The 20,077-nt window shown below is 41.5% G+C and overlaps 1 protein-coding gene and 1 long non-coding RNA gene across 3 annotated transcripts in view; both read right to left on the bottom strand.

Moving 5' to 3' along the window:
• LOC112251170 (volume-regulated anion channel subunit LRRC8C-like) overlaps positions 1 to 2,722 on the bottom strand; it is a 29,776-nt gene extending 27,054 nt beyond the window's left edge. The window contains exon 1 of one of the 2 annotated variants that reach the window (XM_024421967.2): positions 2,538 to 2,722. The gene's annotated coding sequence lies outside the window, so the exon portion shown is untranslated. The remainder of the gene's footprint in view (positions 1 to 2,537) is intronic. The other variant, XM_024421968.2, reaches the window with a different exon arrangement.
• A 6,511-nt stretch (positions 2,723 to 9,233) lies between these two features.
• Positions 9,234 to 16,392, bottom strand: LOC112251173. The gene is made up of 5 exons (XR_002953628.2): positions 15,703 to 16,392; positions 13,838 to 13,997; positions 13,479 to 13,735; positions 12,977 to 13,043; positions 9,234 to 12,664 (listed from the first exon to the last, which is right to left on the bottom strand). It is a non-coding gene; the product is annotated as an uncharacterized LOC112251173 (long non-coding RNA).
• Between the last annotated feature and the right edge of the window lie 3,685 nt (positions 16,393 to 20,077).

Raw genomic sequence — 20,077 nt, 5'->3', positions numbered from 1 at the left:
TTTGAACGGTAGTGTAAGTGCTCCACAATAGTATGGGGCTTGCCTGTCTTAGCCACTCGGTAGCTCACCATATAAGACGCTTCTAGCACCTTCTTATTAATCGTATCAGTTGCTTTCATACATGTCTTACTCGGAAGTCGTCTTTATTCTCGCTCAAAGGGGTAGCCTAGTGGTTAGAGCGTTAGACTAGTATCCAGAAGGTTACAAGTTCAAACCCCTGAGCTGACAAGGTAAAAATCTGTCGTTCTGCCCCTGAACAGGCAGTTAACCCACTGTTCCTAGGCCATCATTGAAAATAATAATTTGTTCTTAACTGACTTGCTTGGTAAAATAAAAAATTCTCACTCATAAAACTCCTGTGGCTTGTTTTTCAAATTGTCATGTTTAGTTTCTAAATGTCTGCGCAAGAGTGAACATTTCCTGCGACAGAGTAACAGTTAATGTGATTGGATGTTAATTATTTGACTAGGCTACCTGTATTTGTGTAAGGTTTTGTATTTATTTTCTTAGTCAACCTTGTGTTCTGTTTCGTTTTGTTCTTGAACGTAACCCTGTCTTTCATTTTTGTTCATTGATTTCACCTGTGTTAGTTACTCACCTGGTCTCATCAGCTCCTTATTTAGTTCAGTTCATTCTGTCTGTGCCTTTATGAGGTATTGTTCATTATGACTCTACTAAGCCTTTTCCTAGGTCGTTTGTGAGAAGCAGTTGTAGCCTTCAGTCCTAGCTTTGACTCACCTGCCTGTTTGCCTACCTGTGTATGACCATTGCCTGCCTGTGACCACGATTCCTGCCTTCTGCGAAGGTGAAATTAACATTTGCCGCACTCTGCGTGTGAATCTACACCTTTTTCTCCCTGAGTATTCATTACAATTTTTCTTTGTGCTGTTATTTAGCTGAACACTCACCCAAATGTATAGCCCCGGTGGAAAATAGAAATGCACTGTTTGAAAATGTGTTTAAAAAATGTGAATCACATTTTTATTTGGCGTTTCCCCCGACGTCATTGTACCCCAGTTTGGGAATACCTGGTCTACACTGACTGAAGTGGATTTAACAAGTGACATCAATAAAGGATCATAGCTTTCACCTGGTCAGTCAATGTCATGGAAAGGACAGGTGTTCTTAATGTTTTGTATCCTCAGTGTATATTGTATAATACAAATGTATATGAAGTTCCAATGGGTATAAGGCATTAGTAAACAATCTGTATCGGTTTAACTCCAATCAACTATAGTGGGAAAAACTGTACATAGCCTTTGATCATTTTTTAAAAAGTATTCCTCTCTAGCCTAGATAAGTTGTTTGCTTTGTCAACTCAGTGAGCTGTCCTGGATGTCTGGGCCGCCTGGGTTTTATCCTTTGCCTGGCTCTTCCTGACAGGAAACTCTGCAAATCTCCAACACTGACTTATAGGGCCTGCCCAAAACAGACTATGACTGTGTCCCAAATGGCACCCTATACCCTATATAGTGCATTACTTTTAACCAGAGCGCTCTCGGGATACAATATATAGGGAATAGGGTTCCATTTGGGACAGACATGAATGCTTGGTTAGATCACACCCAGTCCCCAGTCAGTCCCAAGGATAACACATCCTGTCCAAAATGGGTTTATTAGTTAGGAGGACCATGGAAAAACTATGTAGAAAATATTAGACTCCAGGGTCACTTTGAGAGAATAGGGGTGATTGTAACAACAGGTCTTAAATGATAATAACATCAGACTTATGTAAGTGACTTGGGACATCTTTTAATAACCTGTACAATGAAAATCCCAAATATCTTATACTACCAGTATTATTCAACTACATACTGCATACTGCATGCGGAGCCTATCGGTTAACCTTAGCCGACTTCTCTTAGTTCACCTTCAAACCACATAATAGAAGGTAACAACATTGCATCTCTAGATAAGATTAAGATAAATATGACACCATCCCCAAAAAACTAAAAACTAAACATAAACCATTCCCTCTCCACAGGGTACTGACAAGCTCAAGGGTTTAGTATTAGGGTATACAGTATGTATGGCTAATCTATGGTGTGAATTATCTGTCTTCCATAAAATATCTGACTCATACTGCTAACCAGTTATTCATATGGAGAATAATATTTAAGAACTATTTTTCATCTTCTTTCCTTTTTGGGAAGAGGGGGGAGGGGATGGGGGAATAGGTGATATCATTATCCAAACTTGAGAAATTCCCACCACGTTTCATATTTCTAGCCTTTAAACAAAATAATAAAGCCTATGTGTGGGTTTAAATCTAATTGAGTTACAGTACATGGCATATGCCTAACTCAATGTTAGCATTATTCAGAGGCAGTGTCAGCTAGTGCAGGAGGCTCGGGTTACATGGGCTATAGACAGGACAAAGTTAAAATGTATATTTATATTGCTATGCAAACATGGCAACAATTTGTAGGCTAATTTACAGTAAAACCCGAATACAATGTAACGAAATATGCGCTATGAAAACAACATGGACATTTATCATCAATCATGTAAGAATACAATAACAAAATGTGCCTTACCCTAGTGATATCCGCCTGACAGCCTAGATTCTATAGCGGTTTGTCGATGGGTGTTTTTAGGGCAGCAGCGGCAATCATGTCCTTGTGGATCTGGTGTGGTCCTCAGCTTTCCGTTATTTCTGACTGCAAGCTAGTTCAATGTTCCTGTTTGTGATGCACAAAGACTATAGCCTACTGACTGACTGACGCGGTCAGGGCGGGGACTAGCCGGTAAACGTTTAGGGCTAGTTTGAATTGAAGAGGGTAGTCCATAAATGCAGACGAAGGATATCAAGGAAAAGCTCTGTATTGAGGGACGGTCTAAGATCCCTCCCAATATGTTCTCCAATCTCATAAAGCATTTGGCTCAGAGCCATTATCCTCGCAAGGTGAGGCATTAAAAGGTATTGAGAACAGCGGTGCCAATCATTTTGACCCCTAACTTTTTGAGAAATAAATATCACTTGGTAAACAAAATCTATTTCTCTGAGCAATTGTATTTGCACAAAATAATATAATTTCCCTATTTTTTTGGAGCATACAATATAGCTCAGTATATATATTATTTATTTCATGCAGTTTTTTGCTCATCTTCATCAAGGATGGAAAGAGTACTGAAATATACTACTCAAGAAGAAGTACTGTTACTTTAATGACATTTTACTCAAGTAGCAGTACTATTACTGGTGTAAAACAAACTACAAGTAAAAGTAAAAAGTAGCTTCCCTTCCTTGATCCATTTCCTTCCCTAGCTTCCTTTCCTCCTTTCCTAGCATAAATCTGTATGTAGAAAAACGAAGGATTTGTCAAAAATGGTGTTAATGTCACACCCTGATCTGTTTCACCTGTCTTTGTGCTTGTCTCCACCCCCCTCCAGGTGTCGCCCATCTTCCTCATTATCTCAAGTGTATTTATACCTGTGTTCTCTGTATGTTTGCTGCCATTTCGTTTTGTTTCTTCAAACCTACTAGTGGCTTTTCCTGTGCGCCTGTCTGTCATTAGTTCCTGTTTTCTAGCTTTCCTGGGTTTTGACCATTCTGCCTTCCCTGAGCCTGCCTGCCATTCTGTACCTTTCAGACTCTGCTCTGGACTACTGACCTGGACTACTGCCTGCCCTTGACCTGTCGTTGGCCTGCCCCTTTGTTTTTGTAATAAACTTTTTTTACTTCGAAACTGTCTGCATCTGGTTCTTCTCCTTAGCCTTGACAGTTAACATTTGAGAGGAAAGGAAATTAGGAAAGGAAAGGCGAAAATGGAGCTGGAGAGGAAATAAGAAAGGGATCTAGAAAAGGAGGGAAGAAAAGGGAGCTAGGAAAGAAAAGGAGGAAAGAAAACAAATCCCAGAAAGGATAGGAGGAATGGACAGTAGAATATGAGGAATGGATAGGAGGAATGGAAAGGAGGAAATTAAAGGGAGCTAGGAAAGGAGGAAAGGAAGCTAGGAAAGGGATCAAGGAAGGGAAGCTTAGAATGTATAGGAAGAAAGGAAATGAGGAATGAAGATAGGAAGAGAAGCTAAGAAAGGAGGAAAGGAGCCAGGAATCAATTATAAGGTGACCTTGGAAAGGAAAGGGAGAAAGGGAGCTAGGAAAGCACTGTTGGGGAGGGGAGGAAAGGAATGGGTGCTATCATAGGAATCAATGAAAGGGAGCTTGGAAAAGATTAAATGAAGTAAGAAAGGAAGCTAGAAAAGGAGGAACGAAAGGGCGCTTGGATAGGAGGAAAGAAAAGGATGAAAGGGATCTAGGACAGAAAAGGAGTTTACATGCATGTGGTAGGGATTAACTACGTCCGGTAGATGGCGATAGTAAGCTATTGGATTTAGTGAGAGGTGACTTTTATCTGCTGAGTGGCTGCTGCTGGGGCTTGGTTTGTGGCCCTGGGTTACTTATCTCTCTGCTGGATTATAATGCATTCCTATGGGATTTTACCTAGAGTGACATATAATGGGCAGGTTTGCTGTCCCATTCCTTAAAAGTTACAGAGTATATAATATTATCTATCATTGTAACCAGTAGACTTCAGATAATACTAAAGAAAATGTTTAAGGGTTTGAATGTACAACAAAACTTAAACGAGAGTGAAATCATTGACAAAAAAATGTAATCCGGTTAGAATTTGGAGCACTTTCTCACCACTTTCAAGATTTTTTTTAAGGACACATAAATTATATATGCCATATCTCTCCACACCAACTCAAACATTTTAAGCAGTCATTGGGCATTATATAGCAATTATTTATGGAAATTCAGCCATGTGAATCCTGTCCTATTTGGTGCCATGGAACTGGTTGCTGGCCATATTGGAAAAAAGCTGCCCTACAGTGTAATAGATTACATCTGCATTGTTACTATACTTAGACATGTTGTGTCATCATAAAGGAATTTTGTTCAAATGGGTTACTTACAGTACCAGTCAAAAGTTTGGACACATCTACTCATTCAAGGGTTTTTCTTTATTTGTACTCTTGTATACATTGTAGAATAATAGTGAAGACATCAAAACTATGAAATAACACAAATGGAAACATGTAGTAACAAAAAAAGTGTTAAACAAATCAAAGTAGCCACCCTTTTCCTTAATGACAGCTTTCCTTCCTTCTTAATGCACTTTACCTAATCAGTTGTGTTGTGTCAAGGTAGGAGTTATACAGAAGATAGCACTATTTGGTAAAAGACCAAGTCCATATTATGGCAAGAACAGCTGAAATAAGCAAAGAGAAACAACAGTCCATCATTTCTTTAAGACATGAAGGTCAGTCAATGCGGAACATTTCAAGAATTTTAAATGTTTCTTCAAGTGCAGTCTCAAAAAGCATCAAGCTCTATGATGAAACTGGCTCTCATGAGGACCGCCACAGGAAAGGAAGAACCAGCGTTACCTCTGCTGCAGAGGATAAGTTCATTAGAGTTAACTGCAGCAGAGATTACAGCCCCCCAAAATACTTCACAGAGGTCAGAAACATCTCAACATCAACTGTTCAGAGGGGACTGCGTGAATCAGGCCTTTGTGGTTGAATTGCTGCAAAGAAATCACTACTAAAGGACACCAATAAGAAGAAGAGACTTGCTTGGACCAAGAAACACGAGCAATGGACATTAGACCGGTAGAAATCTGTCCTTTGGTCTGATTAGGCCAAATTTGAGATTTTTGTTCTAACATGTCTTTGTGAAATGCAGAGTAAGTGAATGGATGTGTGGTTCCCACCGTGAAGCATGGAGGAGGAGGTGTGATGGTGTGGAGGTGCTTTGCTGGTGACACTGTCAGTGATTTATTTAGAATTCAAGGCACACTTAACCAGCATGGCTACCACAGGATTCTGCAGCGATACGCCATCCCATCTGGTTTGTGCTTAGTGTGACTATCATTTATTTTTCAACAGGACAATGACCCAAAACACACCTCCAAGCTGGGTAAGGGCTATTTGACCAAGAAGGAGAGTGATGGAGTGCTGCATCAGATGACCTGGCCTGCACAATCACTCGACCTCAACCCATTTGAGATGGTTTGGGATGAGTTGGACTGTAGAGTGAAGAAAAAGCAGCCAACAAGTGCTCAGCATATGTGGGAACTCTTTCAAGACTGTTGGAAAAGCATTCGTCATGAAGCAGGTTAAGAGAATGCCAAGAGTGTGCAAAGCTGTCATCAAGGCAAATGGTATGTACTTTGAAGAATCTCAAATAGAACATATTTTGATTTGTTTAACACTTTTCTGGTTACTACATGATTCCATGTGTTATTTCATAGTTTTGGTGTCTTGTAGAATGTAGAAAATAGTAAAAATAAAGAAAATCCCTTGAATGAGTAGATGTGTCCCCTCCCCCATTTTTTTCTGTGATATCCAATTGGTAGTTACAGTCTTACGGACGTGGGAGTGGCGAAGGTCGAGAGCCATACATCCTCTGAAGCATTACCCCGGCAAGCCACACTGCTTCTTGATACAATGCTCTCTTAACCCGGAAGCCAGCAGCACCAATGTGTCGGAGGAAACACCATACACCTGGCGACCGTGTCAGGGTGCATTGCGCACAGCCCGCCACAGGAGTCACTAGAGCGCGATGGGACAAGGACAATCAGGCCGGCCAAACCCTCCCCTAACCCGAACGACACTGGGCCAATTGTGTGCCGCTTCTCCCGGTCTGCTGCGATATGGCACCAGGTGTGTCCAGACTTTTGACTGGTACTGTATCTTCCTGCTGGATATACTGTAATGCATTCCTAAAGGGATTTTACCTATAGTGATGTGTACATTACATATTTCATGTCAAATTTCCTCAAAGTGACACAGTATATAATATATTATATATCATTGTAACCAGTAGACTTCGGGGATGATGTATATACCTTTCTTGGAGTGTTAAAGGTTATTTTGGATTTAATACTGGCTTTTCATCATTGTTGCGATCATCAAGGTAAACGCAAAGACCATGTGGTTTTGGTTGCTCCTCAAACCACAACAAACATTCTAATCTACACTACATGGCCAAAAGTATGTGGACAACCCTTCGAATTAGTGGATTTGGCTATGTCAGACACACCTGCTGCTGACAGGTGTATACAATCGATCACACATCCGTGCAATCTCAATAGACAAACATTGGCTCAGAAGCTCACAGAACAGGACCACTGAGTGCTGAAGCGCGAAGCTCGTAAAAATTGTCTGTCCTCGGTTGCAACACTCACTACCGAGTTCCAAACTGCTTCTATAAGCAATGACAGCACAATAACTGTTCGTTGGGACGTTCATGAAATGGGTTTCCATGGGCGAGCCGCCGATGGAAACAAGCCTAAGATCACCATGTGCAATGCCAAGTATCGGCTGAAGTGGTGTAAAGCTCGCTACAATTGGACTCTGGAGCAGTGGAAACGCGTTCACTGGAGTGATGAATCACGTTTCACCATTTGGCAGTCCGACGGGCGAATCTGGGTTTGGTAGATACCAGGAGAATGCTACCTGCCTGAATGCATAGTGCCAACTGTAAAGTTTGGTGGAGGAAGAATAATGGTCTGGGGCTGTTTTTTATGGTTCGGGCTAGGCTCCTTAGTTCCAGTGAAGGGAAATCGTAACACTACAGCATACAATGACATTCTAGACGATTCTGTGCTTCCAACTTTGTAGCAACAATTTGGGGAATGCCCTTTCCTGTTTCAGCATGACAATGCCCCCGTGCACAAAGTGTGGTCCATTAGAAATGGTTTGTCAAGATCGGTGTGGAAGAACTTGACTGGCCTGTACAGAGCCCTGACCTCAACCACATCGAACACCTTTTGGATGAATTGGAACACTGACTGCGAGCCAGGCCTAAATAGAGATATTCGACGAGCATGTATCCACATACATTTGGGACCATGTAGATCTGTAAGAGCAGGCAAATGTATTTTCACTATTGACCTATAGGGAGAGCTACAGGCCAACCTGGAAATTGTTGAACTGGCACTATCAGGTTTTGTTCAAGGTAAAAAAAATATATACAAGGATGCCAATTTTCACGCTTCAAAACCAAATCGAACAATATGGCATTTTTGGGGAGCTTATTTACTAAACTATATATATATATGGTCATAGGCAATGTTTCCTCTAAATTGCGCGCAGCTCCCCGAGACTGTAATGTAGAATAAATATGAGCCTGCGAAGAGAAGCACGAGATTGAACTTCACTCAACGTTTTAGTTTTCCCCGTTAACACTATCAACTTTTCCCTTTACTGTGTGATCGAATCAACGCAATATTAGCACATTTCAATGCAACATACCGAAGCAAAACGAACTATGCAAGACTTAGTATGTAAAACTAACTATGCAAGATATTTTATTGTAGGCACAACGCATCGGAGTAGGATTCTATTACATTGACAAGCATAACGCAGCCATACTCTACATAGACCGGTGCAGAATAACCAAGATGGCTTGTTTTGAGATCAAAGCTCATATCCTGTTCATGTTCTTTGCTAGTTAGTGAGTTATTAGCCCAGTTACAGACAATTTGTTGTCAGTAATCGGGAGTGATTGCTTCCTACAATAATTCAAAACGTTTACATATCTAGATATCTTTGAAAAGCGAGTCTGGTAAATAGCTTTTTGTCTTCAAGGAGCAGTGTTGTATTTTGAGACAGGCTTGAATAAACTAAATCGCCAATAGGCAGATGGTAGCATAATTTGTCTGATTCTCTGTAATAATGGTATGGGAATAATAATACATTTTATTTTGTAAAGTGGTTTCTTGCATCAAACACAACATTCAGTCACCTCCTTGTCTGAACTACAAGTAGATTAACAGGTTAATGTCAAGCCCTGCATGCTATTTGTTTTTCAAAAGTCATGGAATGTCATTGATCACCACACACTGGCTGCTATTGTAGATTTTCACAATGTTCAAGTTAGCGCTCTACAGACCTGAAATTTACTAGGTGCCGAAATAATTATGGGAAATACGGTCACAGGCTACTCCTAGTGCATGAGGCGCAAGCCTAATTCATGCAGGAGTGAAACAACTTCTCAGTATTGATTTACACCAGGGAAGGTAATTACTTGCATGTGTGTGCAGTTATGTTGCAGATGTATGATGTAGTCTGTCCTATGCAATTGCATGACTCTCGTTTCAAAATGTAAAGTTATTGCATGCTGGCATGGATCAAGGTAATTCATGATTTATATATTCTATAACCCAAAACAAATAAATTAATGAATTTAAACACAAATCAGATTTATTTGACTTATTTGAATACGGTATTGGAGAAGTTTAGCATCTGAATCCATCTAACCACCTTCCTCCAAAGTTAACATGTGCCAATCTAAAGCAGATACAAGTTGACATGTCTTTTTAAATTCGAGCCTTGTCCCAATTAATCAATCAATTAATCAGTAAAGTTGCCTTGTATAACATGTTAGTAGATTCTAAGGGATAGACAGCATTTGATAAAAAATATTCATAAAAGTAGTATAATATACCAACTCAAGGATTCTATAAGATGCTCAATATAATGTATTGTCAGAGCCACTGAAACAACTGTCACATACAAGCCATTGGCATTACCTGGACTGGGGGGGGAGCATTGTTCACTGCAGGGAAGTCAAACCAACATAGCGTTTGCTGTACCTGTAGGGGGACCATCCTTTCTAACCCCTGCCAGGAGATCTCTTTGACCTGTCTTTTCAACATGAGTACAGCATGAGGTACTTGATTTCTGTCCTGCTATTCAAAACATTCAATAAGTGCTGCATCAGAGTAAGAATGGGTTCAATCATATTCATTCCTTACATAAAGCCCTGGCCTATTATGTGCTGGCTCTATAACAACTGTTAAAGACAATAGTGTATGGCATCTAAAAAACACTTTCCCAACGGGGTGTGATGAACTCTGTCACGCAGGAATAGGTCAGGGCTATCGTGTTTTGTTTTATGTGAGGATGCCTAATCCAGTGCCCACCCAAAGCTCGAACAAATATGGCCAGCACATTGTTCACAATAGCCGTGTTTTGTTCATCTTGCTCCACCTGGAAGCCCTCGACCGGCGCTGCAGAGTAATTGAGGAGAAGCCCAGCTAAATCTGGTATACTGTCCAGGCCGGACTCAAACCCACAACTCTGGCATTGCTAGCAACATGTTCAACCAACTGAGGTACACCTGACAAAACTAAACAAATAAAAAAATGGAGACATTTTCATATATCAAATCAAAGGAGATGAATACAATAGTTGACCCACTTTGCAGTGTGTCAAGCAGAGAGCGGTGCAATAAACAACTCAATTATTCTGTATTATGTTAGCCCTACATGTAACAAAATGAACATCTGGGGATAATACAGTTTGAGCCATTACACCGCTAAAACAACCAATAGTTTTATCCCATCTCATTTCAGAAAGGGCCCTGCTGAATATATGAGCCAAGGTGGTACTCAAAACCAATATAATTAACTATAGGCTATGGGCCTAAGTTGTAAAGCGATAAGGCAATTAATAGTTCTCCTCCCTTGTTTTCTTCTGTATTGCAACATTAGCTCTGTGGAGTCAACACAGTTGCATAAGACTCCACCCAGTTCCGTATATATGGCACCCAAGTCATTTCCATGATGAATACTGTGTACTCTACTCCTTCCTGTTTGAGGCATAAGACTACGTGTCCTCGCTGGGAGGGCCTCGTCAAGCTCAAACCACAGCCTGGTACAGCCCAGCTCCTCCACCTACGGAACAACAAGCTCACCCACAAGCTCAGCCTGGATCACTTCCAAGAGTTCTTCAACACCATAAAGACCTCCAGTGGCACTTAACTACTGTGTTTGGAACTGGAGCCACTGTAAATATATAGTTTTCTGCATCGTAGTGGCCAACTACTTGTTTTCTTTCTTGTTCTAAACAAATACCATCATGACCTCCAGTTGTGTCAGGTTACATACTGACTGCTGCTGCTCTACTGTCCGTTGGTTCACCTCAGCTTATAAGAGAATAGAGTTATACATTTAACATTGCAACCCTAAAGGACTGGTGGAGGAGGCACTCCACTTTACATGAGTTACAAGACAATAATATCCTAATGGAGTGGAAAATTCCACAGCTAATCTTTTCATGTGTATTAACTGATAACTGATTATAAGCAGATATTAAAAACAATTAAACTGCTTGAACCTCAGAACAGCGCGCTTGGAGGCTTCTAAGAAATACACACAAAATGGTCAAATACAATAGGTCATGGATTTCTGCATTAAAATATCAGTCTGTTTGGCTAGGTGGCAAATGGGCCAATCAAGTACCCAATCGAGCAATGTATGTACTGATCGAGCAATGTATGTTGTCCCGAGAATGGACAGTTTGATGAACTGGTGATCTCTCTTCTCTGCGTCTGAGGGCATTGTGTACATCAACAGGGTACGGATATCATCAGCCTGAGGAAGGAGGAGGATGTGGTCGGAGGGAGAGTTACTGGGTGATAAGGGGTTTCCCCAGCCATGTGTGTCAAAATATATTTGATGGGAATTATTATGAACAGACTACGTCCTTGTCAGACAGTTGTGTAACTAGAAAAATATAACACATGCATACATTCACTATGTCTACCATTTTGAACAAAAAACTAATGACAGCTCTTGTTTATGTTGAAAATCAACATATAATACTGATAGTAACACTTGTCATTTAACATCTTTGTTACGTTCCCCAGTTTCTGTGTTGTGGTTTTGTATGTGTGTGTTGCAGGATGGCTTCCTGAAATTCCCACAAGCAGCTGATTGGTCGGCCCCAATGATGATTGGAGAGCTGACCCTGCCCCCTCGTCAGGATACAGGTGTATCCCATTAGACTCCTTCTCCAGCTACATAAGCCAGTGTTCTGTTGCTCTGAAGAGAGCTGAGGGTTATAACATATGTTTGTTTCTAAGAAAGAGATTTGGTATGTACTATGTTAGTTGTTGCTGAGAGAGCTGATTGTTATGTGTTAGTTTGTTGCTCAGAGAGAGAGCGTTTCTTTAATGTCTTGAGTTTTTTCTCCGTTTTTGTTGTGAAGTAGTATTATTCTGTTTCATTTGTTCCCAGGGGGGAAGGGGAAGGCACCTAGGGAGTGCTTAGGCAGAGGCCTGCGGGCATACATAACCTGTCGTATTCACTGTCTTTGCACACTAGGTAAGACCTGGGCGGACCACCCCTTGTATTTTGGTTAACGCACCAGGTGGTGCTAAGTTAACTAGTGGGTAGGCAGGTAAGGTAGGAGAGGGGGATTTGATATTTACTTTCTTCGCTTTGGTTCCATCCAGCCCCTTTTCCCAAAAATGACCATGTGACTGAATAAATTCCCTGTAAAACGGTACCATTCTCTGCCTTTGTCATTCCTGCTCAAACCTACAGTCCCATACCCCTTTCACTCCACGGGGAGTTGAGTTGTAGCATGGTGTTGCGGACCCTCTAGGGAGAGGTGTACGTAACAATTATCTACTGTTAGCACTAGCAGAGAAAGGATGGGTATCGTGGCCAGGTCAGGTGGTCTGTCTCTCCTGCTTCTTCATGACAGGGTCAGTTCTGTGGGCCAGCAGTAGAGCACACAGCAGATTACAGCCCTTCTGAGTCACCTCGTGGAGAGGGGTGAAGGCCCAGTTGTATGTGGGGTACACACACACACACACACACTTGTTGAACTTGATCAGGAGGGCCGCAATGTCCACGTGCTGTAGAAGAGAGGACAGGAGAGACTTGGTCATTTCTTCATCTTTATTTAATATCGATTCATTATTGCAATGATGAGACCGTTTAGCCCACCAGTCTTGACAGAGTCTAGCCTTTACAGACGATGCACAGTTTTTATATAGCTGATACCAAGATTGCTTAGTCATTTAAGCCACCTTGATTATCTACACAGGATGGTATTTTACTTAGTTTCTCAGATGCCAGGAAGATGAGGCATTGTTCTCAACTCTTCCAGGCTCTATCTCAAGTCACACACACCACATCTTGTCTATAGAATGCCAGTTTTTAATCACCAAGATCAATTGTCATCTTCAAGCCATCTCTAGTAGAGTCCTCAACACTCAGACTAGCTGCAGGGTGCTAGAGTGGAGGGAAGACCATAAAACACAACATAAGTAAATAGTTACATATCCAACAAATAAGGTGAATACAATTTTTCCCTCAAGTGACAACGAGGAAAGGAGGGGGAGAGGATATGATTTAACCTAATGACTTGCCCAAAAATTGATGATATCCAAGCAGTTACATAGCTAGGCTTTCCACAAGGTCACATTGTGGGTGTTTTTCCATTGTATGTGCTGTACAGTTTTGTAAACACAACAATCACACAATGTCTTCTAAAGCCTGATGACACCTAAGCTGTTAAATATCCTAGGCCACAAGGTCACACTAGGTATTCTGTATCAGGTATGAAGGTAAGACGCAGATGCAGACAATGTCGAATTAACAATGGTTTAATAATCCAACAGGGGCAGGCAATAGACAGGCAGGGCTCAGTAAACTAGAGGTGGGTACCGGACGGCAGGCAGGCTCAGGGTAAGCAGAGGTCAATAATCCAGAGGTGGGGCAATGGTGCAGGTCGGCAGGCAGGGTCTGGCAGAGTAGTCAGGCAGGCGGGCTCCGAGTCAGGACAGGCATGGGTCAAAGAAAAGGAGAAACTGGGAAAAGCAGGAGCTGAGGCAAAACTGCTGGTTGACTTGACAAACTGGCCACAGATTAACAGAGAACACGTGTATAAATACACAGGGGATAATAGGGAAGATGGGCGACACCTGGAGGGGGGTGGAGACAATCATAAAGACAGGTCAGACAAACAGATCAGTGTCAATTCTGTATGCATCGTCTATGTTATAAAACCATATTACAAACCGTACAGCATGTAAAACGTCTTCAAAAGCCTGATGTAATCTTTGAGTTGACGGACCCTGTATTAGGCAGCATTGTGCAAACGGATGAGGCATCCTTTGTCCTGTGCGTTAATGTCAGCCCTTTGCTTCTGGAGATACTCTGCCACCTCCAGGTTGTTGTAGCCAGCTGAGGTGGGAAACAAGAGGAATGTCAAAATAAAACTGTCAGTCTGCCTTACAAAAAAAACGTTTCTCCACATTTCCCAAAGTCCCCGGGTTTGAAGACCTGGCTGTCATCCTTTTATGCATTTCTGTTTCTGAGTAGGTGTCTAAAAGGTGTGCTGTCCACATTTGCATTGAAATTAATTGAATTAAAATGTTTTTTAAAAACAGTCAGTAGTCTATTTTTATTTTCACATCCGCATGAAATAGCCTAGCCTATGTTGAATAGGCGGAACTAAGCTATTCACAAGTTATAACATGGCTGATTGTGTTGTCTTCACGTAATGTCAACCAGATCTCTTTGAATGCAAAATATTTTAAATGACTAGTCAAAGTATATTAGCTCACGTTCATTGTCATGATCCAATTTGTGTCAGATAGAATGCACATTTCATGGCACTAGTATTCCACGATGAAGTTGCCATTTCTGGGGCAATGAAGGCTCTTAGTGTCAACGTCTGACACCTTGGGTTCAGACACAATAAGTTGGTTTGGAGTGTTTATAAGGTGTTTTAGCCATTTTCAGAATGCATTGAGTTAAATAGCAATGTTGACAACATAACATGGATTGACAATTACATCAATAACTCCAATAATCCATTAAAAAAAATACATTGGAGAATCTACAATTAAGGAAAGAGTGATAAAGGGTCCACATTTAAAAACCGAGGATCAACTATTTTAATGGTACAAAAAGTGAGTGACCAGCCATAGAAAATTGAGTTTACAAAAAGTGTAGATTAGAGAAATGTTACCATTCTCAAATTCACAGAAAAGGCTCTGGATGCAAGTCTGACATCCAAATAACTGTTATAAAGATATGTTGAATGCAATACATTTTTATTTACAAATGTTTGTAAAGTCATTATCTAGTCTAGTCATAATCTATTACAATCAGTGGCTAATGGCTATATCATAAATGTTGGCCCTACAAAACCTTCCGTCTACTTTGATTATGAGTTTTGTTTTCACATACACATGAAATGACCATGCATGACATACTGTACAAAACAATTATTCATGTTGAATAGGCGTAAGCTTTGCATTCATATTGTCTCACATGCATGCACAGGTTATAGCTAACACATGGCTGATTGTGAAATTTTCACGTAATAGCAACCAGAGCTCTATGAACGTGAATTTATTTTCATGATTAATCAAAATATTTTAGCTTATGCTGGTTGTTGTAGTATATAGTACCGCACACTTATACTATCAGTGACAAGCGCGTAGTAATACAGGGTTGTCATACAGTTGGAAAGTGGTTCTGGTTTTGAAGCTATCGATGAATGAACATGTAATCTGAGATCAACTAAGTAACTTAATTTGGTCCTCTGTAGCTGTTGGTAGAGCCTTGCAATGCCAGTGTAGTGGGTTTGATTCCTGGTACCACCCATAAGTAAAATATATGCAAGCATTTTTATTTTTTATTTAATTTATTTTTTTACCTTTATTTAACTAGGCAAGTCAGTTAAGAACAAAGTCTTATTTTCAATGGCGGCCTAGGAACAGTGGGTTAACTGCCAGTTCAGGGGCAGAACGACAGATTTGTACCTTGTCAGCTCGGGGATTTGAACTTGCAAAGTGACTAAATCACTTTGGATAAAAGTTGTTAGATTGATATTATTTTGTATTTAAAGTCAAGCTTCACTAGTCATCTATATACCTACCTAGTCAATGAGTCCTCCAGTCATACGAATCCACAACATGGTCCGGTTTTCAGAATTTCATCGAGCACAAACAACAGAGTTAACATAAAAACAGCTGCCAAGCTAAAGGGGAGAGGCTATATGGACATGCCTGGTGCCCAAATTGATGACGTATGTCGAATGGATTTGGTTCAGTAAATTGTCCTGACGAACACTTCTTAGCTAGCCAGCAACAATAGCATGGTGCGAGTTAAAACTTGTAAAAGAAAGTTTTTATTTCGATGGGCGAGGGAGAAATAACTTGCAGTATTGGATCACGATCTAGAATCTGGATGTCACAGTACTGCTGCTCAAAGGGAAGCGTTTGCCCTGCAAGCCGGCAACACAACAACACGGGGCACAGTGTGTCCTTCGCTCCTGATTCCCACCTGCTGAGCACTGCTGTCCTGCAGTAACTTAAGAGGGAAGTAACTAGATACTGTAGCTAATATCAGGCCAGGGTGACAGGCAGCTAAAGCACATCTGTTGATTTTGTAGTCCGATAAGTCCCGACTTCAGCAGACAAGTTTCAAATTCTCACTGAAGTTTCTAGCCACAGGCATGAACTAGCTAGCTGGGTAGGGCTCATCAACACAAATGACTGAACTGACAAACTAATCCTGGAGAACATCACATCCATGTAAACCCAGACGTCCCACCTGTCATACATGGCTGCAGAAAGATTCCATAGGCAGTCATGGACAGACTAAAAAGATCACTGAATCAGCTACTGGAGGCTGATGTCATAGGATAGACCATGTGACAGAGCCCACTGCAGGGTATGCAGTCACAGAGAAGATTGGGAAACTACGGGTTTGCCTGGATCCCCACGACCTGAACAAAGCTGTTCTCTGGAAACACTACTCCATCCCAACTACAGATGACATGCTGAGTAATCTGATTGGAAATATATTCATCATCTTGGTTGAAAAGGACGGCTACTGGCAAGTGAAGCTAATCAAAGAGTCCTCATTGCTGTGTACATGTAACACTCCATGGGGACCATACAGGGTCAAATGCCTACCCTGCAGGATCAAATCATCCAATGAAGTGTTCCAGCAACACAACTATGACACATTCAGAGACATCGAAGCTGTTCACACCATTGCAAATGACATGATCATCGCTGTAGCCACAGAGCAAGAACATAACAAGATACAAAATGTGATGGAAAGAGTTGAGCAGGTCAACGTGACATTCAACAAGGAGAAGATAAAGTACAAGGTGAGCACTGTCAAGTTCATGGGCCATGTAATTACACTAGATGGCGTGAAAGCAGATGAAGGGAAGGTACAAGCAATAGCTGAAATGCAGCCAGCTGCTAACAAAGCAGCACTACAATGACTGCTGGGCATGACAAAGTATTTGACAGTACATCCCTGATGAAGCATCACTCACAGCATCACTACGACAGCTGCTACGCAAAGACATGGCCTGGCAATGGCCGCACGAGCTCCAGGAAGTGCTGAAGAAGCTCAAAACAGCTCTGATCCCTGCTGAAACACTGAAATTCTTTGATCCACAGAAACAACTCGTCATACAGGCCAACGTATCCAAAGACTGAGTAGGGGCGTGTCTACTGTCTACTACAAGAGGGACGGCCGATCGCCTACGCGTCAATGCCCAAGTAGAATAGGAGCTATTAACCATTATGTTTTCTGCCAAAAGGTTCCACCAGTATGTGTACAGGATGAAAGTGAACGTACAGTCCAATCACAAGGCGCTATAGTCCATACTCAAGAAGCCACTGGGTATAGCACCATCCAGACTCCAGAGGAAGCTCCTCCAGCTGCAGAGGTAGGACCTGAACGTATCCTACACACCTAGGAAAAACATGCTGCTCGCCGATACGCTGCCACGAGCGGTCGTGGAGAGTCAACACAGAGACTGATGAAGTCACAGACGAGAAAATCATCTACACTCTGGAGGCAACAGACGCCCTTGATGAAGACATGCTGAAACAGCTCAACGAGGCAATACAGAAAGATGACATTACAACTGCTACAAGGTTCACGGGAAAGGTTGGCCACAACAGAGAAATCAGCTCAACCCAAGACTGTATCAGTACTGGTCAATCAGAGACACAGCAGCAGAACAAAACAGAGTTCTGCTGAATCATCATTCCCAAAACAAGGAGAACAGTCATGCTACAGAAGCTTAACGGTGCTCATCGAGGAATGCAGCGCACAAATGGTTGAAATGTGCACCACATGCCAACAGTATCAGCCCCAAGAATCAGAAAGAGCCGCCACTCTCACATGACATTCCAGAGTTCCCTTGGCTGAAAGTGGCTGTAGACATCTTCAAGATCAGGGGTTAGTCTTACCTGTTGATTACATGACCAAGTATCCCAAAGTGATGAACATTAAAGACAAAACAGCACATACAGCCAATCAGCAGAATGAAAGGAGTACACCCTAGAAATGGCATACAAAGCACGAATGGCATACCAAGCAATACAATTAGAAGCTTTACATCAGCCTGGGGTATTAAACTGACTCATTCAAGCCCTGGCTAAGCACAATCGAATGGACTGACACTCCCCAGCACAGATCCTCATAGGCAGAGTACTCAGGAGCACTCTTCTAAGTTCCAGCAGAGTCCACCAACATGCAATACCACACCACAAGGTATCCACACAACGCTACAGCATATACTGTACAAGAGTAGCAACAAAGTCTCTAAGAAGAAAAATATAAACAATTGGAACCAAGACTGCTACTTTTCTAGTCAATCATTTTGAAAATAATTATACTTAAAACCTGTAAATCAACCAATCCTCCATCATTAACACAATGGAAAGGCCAAGTGCTTTATTGTCCGAATGTTGAAAGTGTGTGGGCGACATAGAGAAATAAAATGGTGCCGTTTGAGACCATGTGAGGGAAAGGGATGCGGGCGCTGGAGATGAAGTGTTAGCAGGTGAGTCTGGACAGGGGTGATGTTGTGGATGTTTGTGTGCATCTGTATGTTGTCATTTGTATGTGGGTTAAACCACTACTATAACAAAGGTGCAAAACCACTCCCAGAGCTGCAACCAGGTGCTACAGTGCACATGGAGTATCTACAAGGATGGCATCCAGCTGTAGTCATTGCCCAGACAAGTGAGCCATGGTCTTACACCATCGAATCGATATTAGGTCAGCAGTAGACGCAACATGAGACACCTGAGAAGCACACCAAGCAACACAACGTGTACACTGACTTACATTTCCAGAGAACACAGAGCTCTCATCCACTACAAGCACCACACACACCAGAAATGGAAAAGAAATCAAACCACTGGTAAGGTATAAATCAGGTGTATTCTAGTGGTTAGAGCGTTGGGCCAGTAACCGAAAAGTTGCTGGATCAAATCCTCAAGCCAACAAGGTAAAAATCTGTCGTTCTGCCCTTGAGCAAAGCAGTTAACCCACTGTTCCCTGGGCGCTGTGGATGTCGATTATGGCAGCCCCCCACACCTCTCTGATTCAGAGGGGTTGGGTTAAATGTGGAAGACACATTTTCTGTTGAAGGCATTCAGTTGTACAACTGACTAGGTATCCCCTATGAGTTCTGGAGCCTGCTGTTTTTCTGTTCAACCTGATAATTAATTACAACCACCTGGCGTCCCAGGTCTAAATCAGTGCCTGATTAGAGGGGAACAATGAAAAAACCCAGTGGCACTGGCTTCGAGGTCCAGTTAAGTTGAGCTGGTGGTAAAGGTCCAACTCCACCAAAGGGTTAAGTGCCAGTAACCTCTGACTCTATAGCCTTATTCCTTCCATTCTCTCATGAAAAATCACTTTGAAAAGAGAGCTAAATATAAATGTATATACTCTCATGAAAAGACTGAAAAAAAGAGAGAAGAGACATTGAAAAAAACGGAACTGAATGTGAAAAGAATGCTCATTATTACAAGTGTTCTGAAGTGAACGTAGGGAGAAAAAGTAAGCAGTTGAAACGTACCTGCAACAGAAGAACAGAGTTAAATCAAATATCTGTTTCGCGCTGAATAGAAACATTTAAGTTAGTATTTTACTTGAAATTATGACAGTTTGTCATGATTTTATTTAGCCAAAATAATATTTTTCATGAATGTTTATTGATATCCTTAAGAGTGAAAAGGGGGTGTAGTACCGCACACTTATACTACTAGTGACAAGTGCGTAGTAATACAGGGTTGGTATGTGGTCGGAAAGTGGTGCTGGTGTTGATGCTATCTATTAATGAAAATGTAAACAGTTTGTGTCAGATAGAATGCACATTTTGTGGAATACTAGTGCCATGAAGTAGCAGCTTCTGAGGCAAAAAAGGCTAGTAGTGTCAACGTCTGACATATGCAAACCATTAAGGTTAGCACTTAGCTAGCTAGTTC

Source organism: Oncorhynchus tshawytscha, linkage group LG05 (genome assembly GCF_018296145.1).
Source record: "Oncorhynchus tshawytscha isolate Ot180627B linkage group LG05, Otsh_v2.0, whole genome shotgun sequence".
Classification (NCBI taxonomy): domain Eukaryota; kingdom Metazoa; phylum Chordata; class Actinopteri; order Salmoniformes; family Salmonidae; genus Oncorhynchus; species Oncorhynchus tshawytscha.
This window is presented reverse-complemented; position numbering and strand designations above follow the sequence as displayed.